The sequence below is a fragment of the Notolepis coatsorum genome (genome assembly GCF_963971535.1).
Source record: "Notolepis coatsorum genome assembly, chromosome: 5".
Classification (NCBI taxonomy): Eukaryota; Metazoa; Chordata; class Actinopteri; order Aulopiformes; family Paralepididae; genus Notolepis; species Notolepis coatsorum.
The window spans coordinates 52,113,273-52,121,861 of record NC_140169.1 but is presented as its reverse complement, the minus strand read 5'-3'; the positions used below and the strand labels follow the sequence as shown (position 1 = coordinate 52,121,861).

General features: G+C 43.1%; 1 long non-coding RNA gene across 1 annotated transcript; it reads left to right on the top strand.

The window, feature by feature from the left end:
- The first annotated feature begins 1,065 nt into the window (after positions 1-1,065).
- Positions 1,066-5,366, top strand: LOC311228698. Its single transcript, XR_014619683.1, has 3 exons — positions 1,066-1,202; positions 2,041-2,100; positions 5,230-5,366. It is a non-coding gene; the product is annotated as an uncharacterized lncRNA (long non-coding RNA).
- Positions 5,367-8,589: the final 3,223 nt, after the last annotated feature.

Sequence of the window (8,589 nt, the reverse complement as noted above, 5' to 3'; positions counted from 1 at the left end):
CACACCTCACTTTCACAGGTCTAGCGCAAAACAGCTATTTCCACAGAGAGAAGGTTTGTGGAATTAATTAAAATAATGACACATTTGCAAGCTAATAATATCTAGTATTATGTTTCAATTAATTATTCACCCACAAGAGTTTGTAAGATTAGCAATTCTAGGTTAAACTGGTCCTGGACTATTGGAGACACACGCACATGCGCGCTTGCGCGCTTGCACGCACGCACGCACACACACACACACACACACACACACACACACACACACACACACACACACACACACACACACACACACACGCACGCACACACACACACACACACACACACACACACACACACACACACACACGCACACACGCACACACGCAACACAGGAAAACATCTCTTTCTACCATAGCTTTCACGTATCCCGCGCAAAACCAGTAATCAGAGTAGGTATGATGAATTGTTGATGAATTCACTTGATAAAGTGAAATAGGATGCAACACAATAATTCCACGGCTTGGTTTCAGTGACAATGGATGACTGAGGAGATTTTAACCCCTTAAGCCCGATCGGCCCGGTACCGGGTTGAGATTTATTTCATGTCATAAATAGATCAATACAGTCCGTATTAATTAATATTGCGTGTCTTTTTCAAATGTAGCCAAGAGTAAAGAAAATACCCTAACCCTGTCAAAACAGGAGTCAAAGTGTATATTTTCAGTACTACGTTTGTTTACCAATGATTTTAAGTAGGGATGCTCGATATTGGCTTTTTTACCGATACCGATATACAGATATTGTCCAACTCTTAATTTCCGATACCGATATCAACCGATATCAACCAATACCGATATATGCAGGGTTTCCCCCAGGCGCGGAGCTAGGGGGTGGCTACCTGGGCTCAAGCCCCGGATGTATTCTGAAAAGCCCCGGATCTAAAATGCTAAAAGAAAAAATTACGTGAGGTGAACTTGTGAGTAACGTGCAGTACCGAAGTCCAACAGAGAGGCAGCAGGGGCCGGAACTTCCCGGAAGCAGCCTGCATAGTCTGCCCTGCCCTGAAGAAGAGTTTATTCAATTCGATTTGGAAAACCTACCGTCCTAACGTGATGGATATTAGAACGTTTTTTGCATCAAAGAAGCAGGCGCCACAAACTGCTGCAGACAACAACAATAACAACATCATCACCAATGATGAAACGGATGATGTTTCAGGTTTGTGAATCTTATATTTGAAACTGAAAGGAAGTTGACTGCAGTGCTGATTGCTGCTGCTAATGGTAGCTTAACTTTGCTATGCTATCCAACCATAACATTATGTTACAATAAAAACGAAAGATTACAATGTAATGTTACCTTACACGGTAAGAATCCAAACAAGCCAGACATTTGAGTAGAGCTGCTTGTATGTATTATGGGCATAGCTGGCAATGTCATACATTTATGGGGGGGGGGGGGGTATATTGATATAATGTGTCTATAATTTTGCTTCTTGGAGAATGCCACATGCAAGAGGGTGTTTAGGAAATTCTCCTTCACATTTATTTGTGGATTATATTGTATTATATATACTTGTTTTTATGTGTAAATAACTATTGTAAAGTGAATAACAGGCTGATGGTGTTTGAAAAAGAGTGATAGCTTGTATTTGATTCTAAGTAACCACACTAAGTATGTATGTATGTATGTATGTATGTATGTATGTATGTATGTATGTATGTATGTATGTATGTATGTATGTATGTATGTATGTATGTATGTATGTATGTATGTATGTATGTATGTATGTATGTATGTATGTATGTATGTATGTATGTATGTATGTATGTATGTATGTATGGAACATGGCTCAAAATCTCTCCTAACTAAGATGTAATGTTAACTAAGTTACTGTAAGTTAAATGGTGATATAGGCTAAATGGTGAGCACAGTCTGCCCTGATATATATATATCACACAACATGACTAGCCTCAGCCCATCAATTATGTCGTTTTATACAAATATAAATTATGGTGAATGTGTGTGTGTGTGTTTACTGTATTTTGTAATACAGGTCAGCTGCTGCTAACCAATACAGCTGCATCCGCCTGTCCACCAACAAAAGATGTTTCAGGTTTGTGAATCTACAGGTGTCATTTTCTTTTATATTTGAGAGTATGGTTCTAGACCAGCTCTATATGAAAAGTGTCATGAGATAACCTTTGTTGTGAATTTGAGATATATAAATACATTTTTATGTTCACACAGATGAGGCAGCTACATGTAGGGAAGAGCAACAAGGGGCAGCAGGATTGTTTGCTGATTTAGGCACACAAGAACATGGCCCTAAGCAGGTGTGCCTCCCCCAGTACCCCTTCAGCCACTTCGGTTTGCAGAAGAGAGCATTTAATAAGAGCTGGTTCGAGCAATTTAAATGGCTGGAGTACTCAGTAGCCAGGAACTCTGCATTTTGCTTTCCATGTCAGCAGTTTGGAAGACAGAATATTCGCACCAATAAAGATGCTCTCCTCAGTACCCCTGGATTTTCCAACTGGAAAAGGGCTTTGGATTCCTTCCGTGAGCATGAGAAAACTGACTTCCACAAGTCAAGCATGACATGTTGGCATAGCTTTAAAAGCACAGGAACTCATGGAGATGTGGTAGAGCTGATACATACTGCAAGCGCAGAAGAAATATCAGAGAGGCGCCAATACCTTCAGCGCATTGTGGGTGTAACCACATTTTTAGGGAAGCAAGGCATCCCATTCCGTGGGCATGATGAGCAGGAGGCTAGCCAGAATCCAGGCAACTTCCTAGAATGCTTGAAACTCGTCAAACTATTTGACCCATTTCTCCAAGAATATACACCTCCTAAAAATGCCACGTACCTCTCCCATTTGTCCCAGAATGAAATGATGACCAGCATTGCACAAGAAATAACAGAAAATGTCACAAAAGAAATTATAGCCTCCAAAATGTACTCTGTGATGGCAGATGAAGCCAGAGATCACCAGACAGAGCAGCTGGCAGTATGTGTTCACTACGTCACAGTGGAAGGTTCCCCAAGAGAGGCTTTTCTTGGGCTACACAAGCTAGACAAATTTGATGCAAAGTCCATTGCAGATGGAATAGAGGCAGTGCTGCAGTCCCACAACCTAGGGGGCCTCATGTGTGTTGCACAGACGTATGATGGAGCATCAGTGATGAGTGGAGCAGTGGGGGGTGTCCAGGCCCGCTTCAGAGAGCGACACCCTGAAGCAGTGTATATACACTGTTATGCACACAGGCTCAACCTTGTCCTGTGCAACACATGCAAAGCCATACCTGAAGCTGCCACATTCTTCGACCTGCTTGAAAATGTGTACACTTTTTTCAATAAGTCACTTGTTAACCATAACAAGTTCATTGAAATCCAGAAGCAACTAGGATTACACCCATCTGCACTTGTACAGCTCTCGACAACAAGATGGGCAAGCCAGGTGAGGTCTGTAAAAGCTGTTGTAAACAACCTCCCTGCCATTCTAGCATGTCTCGGGACAATGAAAACAGCCACAGCCCAAGGGATCCTGTCAAATCTCAGCAAGCCGAAGACCATCTATATGCTGGTGATGTTTGCCAAACTCCTGGGGATAACCGAAGGGCTCCACCAGTACCTGCAGGGGGAAAGTTTGGACTTGGGAAGAGCAGTGCAGTACAAGACTGCAGTGGTTGAAACCTTGACGGATCTCCGCACAGACCCTGGGGCTGAAGATGTGTTCAAGAGTGCCATGACCATATGTGAGGAACATCACATCCAGCTCCCTGTTGGTCCCAGGCGGCAGAAACAAAAAAGATTGGAGGATTTTGTGGTGGAGTCAGCCTGTGGAGCAACCTCCAATCAGACCACCCCAGGTGATTTCAGAGACCAGCTCTTTTATCCCTGCCTGGACAGGATGATACAGGAGCTCACCAATCGCTTTTCAGATGTGGGAGATGAGCTTATGTCAGGCATTCAAGCCTGCAACCCAACCACAGCGGCCTTTCTCTCCGAAGATGCTCTCAAAAGCCTTGCTACCCACTATAGCATCAACCTGAAGCCAGAAGAACTCCTGGTGGCAAAGAACTTCTTCAAGAGATGGCTGGAGAAAGAGAAGAGAAGGCTGGAGAAAGTCCCTGACACAACCACAGAGAGAGAGAGAGACCCTGACATAGCCACTGTGTTCAAGATCCTTGACAGAGACATGTTTCCCACCCTGAACGCTGTCCTTCAAGTGGCCCTGACTATGCCGGTAAGCAGCTGCAGCTGTGAACGCTCCTTCAGCGCCTTACGCCGGCTGCACACATGGTTGAGGAGCACAATGGGCCAAGACAGGCTCAATGACCTGGCCATCATATCCATCGAGAAGGGCAACCTGGATGCCATAACCCCTGACAAAATTATTGACAGATTTGCTCAATTAAAGCCACGCCGGCAGTGCCTTACTTTGCCACCACAACAAAAGAAGTAGAAAAAAAAGATGGGGGTGGGAGAGAGGGGTGGGGGGATAGCAGTTGGAAAGGAGTGCAATGAGGAAAAAAACTAGGAACAAAGGGTGCACATAGGACAGGACAGGGAAGGAGTGGATTGTGAAGAAGAAAGGAGAACAGGAGTGGAATGGATATAATGTTGATGTTTAATTGTTTTACATGTATATAGTTATTTGAATTCATTCATTACATTTCTGAAATTTTAAGTTTGTCAATTTCCAGTGGGAGAGGGATACAAATAAATGGGAATAGAGCTGTCCTGATTAATTGATTATAAAAAGAATTGTTAGGGACAGCCCTGAAGGGGATTAAAGGAGAATGTGAAGAAAATGTATGAGCATCAAGAAAAATACGTGAAAACAAGACATCATAAGAAGTTATGAGAAGGAGAGAGAAGAACAATGTATGAGAAGCCAGGAGGAGCATTGGTGGACAGAAGAGAATGTCTGTATAAGAAGTGAGGAAGAGAGAACAAAGTGAGGAAAATAATGGAGAGAATTGGAAATTAGTCATAAAACTTGTGCAGAAAAGCAGAGGAAGAGAGTGACACAAGAGATGAAAACTGAGTGAGAAGAAGGGAGTGAAGACAAGAGCAGTAAAGACAGCACCACATGTAAGAGAATAAGATGCATTTCATGTTTGTTTGTTTTTTACACACGTACAGCACATCACATGTACTATAAGAGAATAAGATGCATTTTATTTGATTGTTTTACTTCAATCCTAATACCACTTTTGTTTTATATTTTCTTTTCAGTGGATGCGAGGCATGTTCCCTGGATCATCTGAAGTGACTTCAACCAGATGCTGACTTTTGTATTTGTTAAGTTATTTAAGTTTTGTATTTGAGTGAGTTAAGTTATTAGTTTGCTTCATTAAAGGGTGTTAATTTAAGTGTTCTCTAGTATCTTTTGTCCGCTTTAAGGTGGTGGTTACGCTAAAGGTAACGCACCTAACGCATGTTTTTTTTGTTTTTTTACAACTCATCATTGTTACATGAATATAATATATTCATGTAACAATGATGAATTGTAAAAAAAAAAACATGCGTTAGGTGCGTTACCTATATTATATATTATGTTTGCACCAGATTTAGCAGAGGCTAATTTCCATCTGTGGTCTATCCAGCAGCTAACTGTATTTGAGTGAGTTAAGTCTTGGTGTTATGGTAGACTCAGAGTCAGACCTAAGCTTTAAATCACAATCAACAAGTTGACAACTTAATTCTTCCACCTTAGAAACATAGCTAAAGTACGGCCATTTATAAATCAAAAGGACGCTGAAAACCAGATCCATGCCTTTATCTCAAGCCGACTCGACTACTGTAATGCACTCCTTACCGGCCTCCCGAAAAAATACGATAACTATTTTATTGCAATGCACTATTGCATTATTTTATTCTATTTTACTAACTATTTTATTGCACTGCACTATTTTACTTTGTATCAGTGAATCATAGACGCCTGGCCATAAGAGCATTCGGAGCATCTCTGCTCTCCCACTATTGGGAGCAAAGGTATGATCTATTCTTGCTCCACCACTTTTTGATTATATGAAAAATATGATATATCCCCCCCCAATATATAAATCTAACCATAACTACGTTATGGTTAACTGAGTTTTATAGTGAAAAGAGCAGCTTTATTGGTCAAGATTGAAGGCTCTATATTGCAGGAAATTGCACATACAGGTTCATTAAATTCAAAAAAAAATTGTCGTGGAGGGGGTCCTGCCTGACCCCCTCCAAACCACCCCTTGCCTGTCGAAATAAAAAAAAAAAAAAAAAAAAGAAAAAAAAGGGGGGGGGGGGGGCCTCTGGGCTAAGCCCCGGATCTCCTACGATCCTAGATCCGCCCCTGGTTTCCCCCCCCAAAAAACGGAATAATTTCAGGTAATTAAAGGGGAACTATCTTATAAATGGCCTTTTTGAGTGTTTAGCATTGTTTCCTAGCTATGTGAACTTATATTAATATGATCTATGTCTCTAATTCTCATATTGGCGCATTCTTCCAATTCTCCTCTCACAATATTCACCCTCACTGAACTGAGTCATTTGAAAATGTGATGATTTGTGATGTCAGAAAGACACTGCTGCATGTTAATGTGGCTGTGTGGCATCAGGTACAAGATGAGCTGCACACAGTGGTTGGAGCCCAGGCTCAAAACGGCTTAAGATCTTGAGGTAGAAAAATGCTGTTTTTGAGGACTTGATTAGAAATACAAAACAATGAATAAAAAAAATATATATATTACAGAGGTGTTCCATAGACTCACAGGAATTGTGTAAAAGTGCCCAAATAGTGAAAGAAATAGTAAAATAGTTCCCCTTTAACATTACATATCTCTTGTTGTGGAATTAACACAACATTATGCATACTTTTGACAATAAATTAAATCAGAATTTGTTCTTACTTGCTTGCCTGGGTAAATAAAGGTTAAATAAATGTAATTTTTTTTTTTATATATATATTTTTTAAAACCGATACCGATATTTTCCGATATCACATTTTAATGCCGATATCGGCCGATAATATCGGACATCCCTAATTTTAAGTGTTAAATATCTCAACGCCTCCCAGCGGAAACCAGATGAATTAGACGCGAGGAAATTACGTGTCATAAAGACGTTGTAGTCGTCCGGTTTTGAGATGTGTGAGAATAACAAACAATATCGAGAAAGGGAAGTAAAACCGTCTAAAACTAAATAAAAAGTGACAATTCAAGGATATAAGAGAAAAGGAAGGATGACCACGAGAAAGAGCGAGAGAAAGAGGACCCCAGAAGACGTACAAACACCGGAGGAAAGATCTCGACACGAGGAAATGGCGGCAGAGGTAGCTCAGACGAGCGTGACGCAGGTAGACAGAGACGTGGAGCCCGCCTGGGTAGCGAAGCTACAAGCTAACATACAAGCTAACACAAAGGCTATCCAAGCTATACAAGATAGCATACAAGCTAGCGTCCAGGACATACGGGCTAGCACACAGGCTATGGAGTTAGCTAACCAGGCTATCCAGACTGGCACGCAGAACATCCAGAGCGACATCGATGGACTCGGGGCTAACGTGGAGTTGGACCGTGGCGAGGCCTGGCCGGAGAAGGAGCTGCAAGCTAACACGGAAGCTACCACGAGGAATATGACGCAGCAAGCGATACAAGCTAGCGGGGCGTGGGGCCGCAGCGAGGCCTGGCCGGAGACGGAGCTGCAAGCTAACATGGAAGCTACCACGAGGAATATGACGCAGCAAGCGATACAAGCTAGCGGGGCGTGGGGCCGCAGCAAGGCCTGGTTGGAGAGGGAGCTGCAAGCTAACATGGCCAACGCGAGGAATGGACTCGATGCAAAGCGGGGTGTTCGGAGGAACATGGAGGCTGGATCGGGAGAGGTGAAACGGACGGCCACCCGGGGGAGGGACAGGGAGACGCTGGATACAATCGGACCAACCAGGACTCGGGCACTGAGGTGTTGGACAATAATAGGGACATTGGAGAATCCCCACAGGGGATATCTCCGTCGTTATAGGAGGGGCCCTCTCCAGGAGAGCTTTACCCCTCCAACCCGCCAACGGGGGTCAAACAGGCTTTAAAAGAATTACCTGGGAAGCAGACCAGGCTGCAGAAACAAATTAGTGGGGGGGCATAAAATGTTCTCGGGGGGGCACAATGGTTTTTCAACACAGGTTCCCTTTTATACGTTTCAGCTGGGACAACGGCGCTGTGGCTTGCTTGGCGCTGCCCACGGTGCTGAACTAAACAGCAGAGAGGCAATTGAAAAATCTAATTTCTCTCTATCTTAAGAACATTCACTTATACAAAAACAGACTGAACGGATATATATAACAGACCTGCTGGGGCAGCGGACTGAGAGGAGGGGACACAAACAAGCTGGATAAGATGGTCAGGAAGGCCAGCAGCGTGGTTGGGGTGGAGCTGGACCCCCTAGCGAGGGTGGCAGAGAGGAGGAGCCTTGCTAAACTCCAGGCCATCAGGGAAAACCCCTCCCACCCACTATACACAGACTTGGCTGACAGGAGGAGCATGTTGTTATAGGCTCACACTACCTAAATGCAGCACTGAACGGCACAGGAAGTCCTTCATTCCGACAGCCATCAGACTA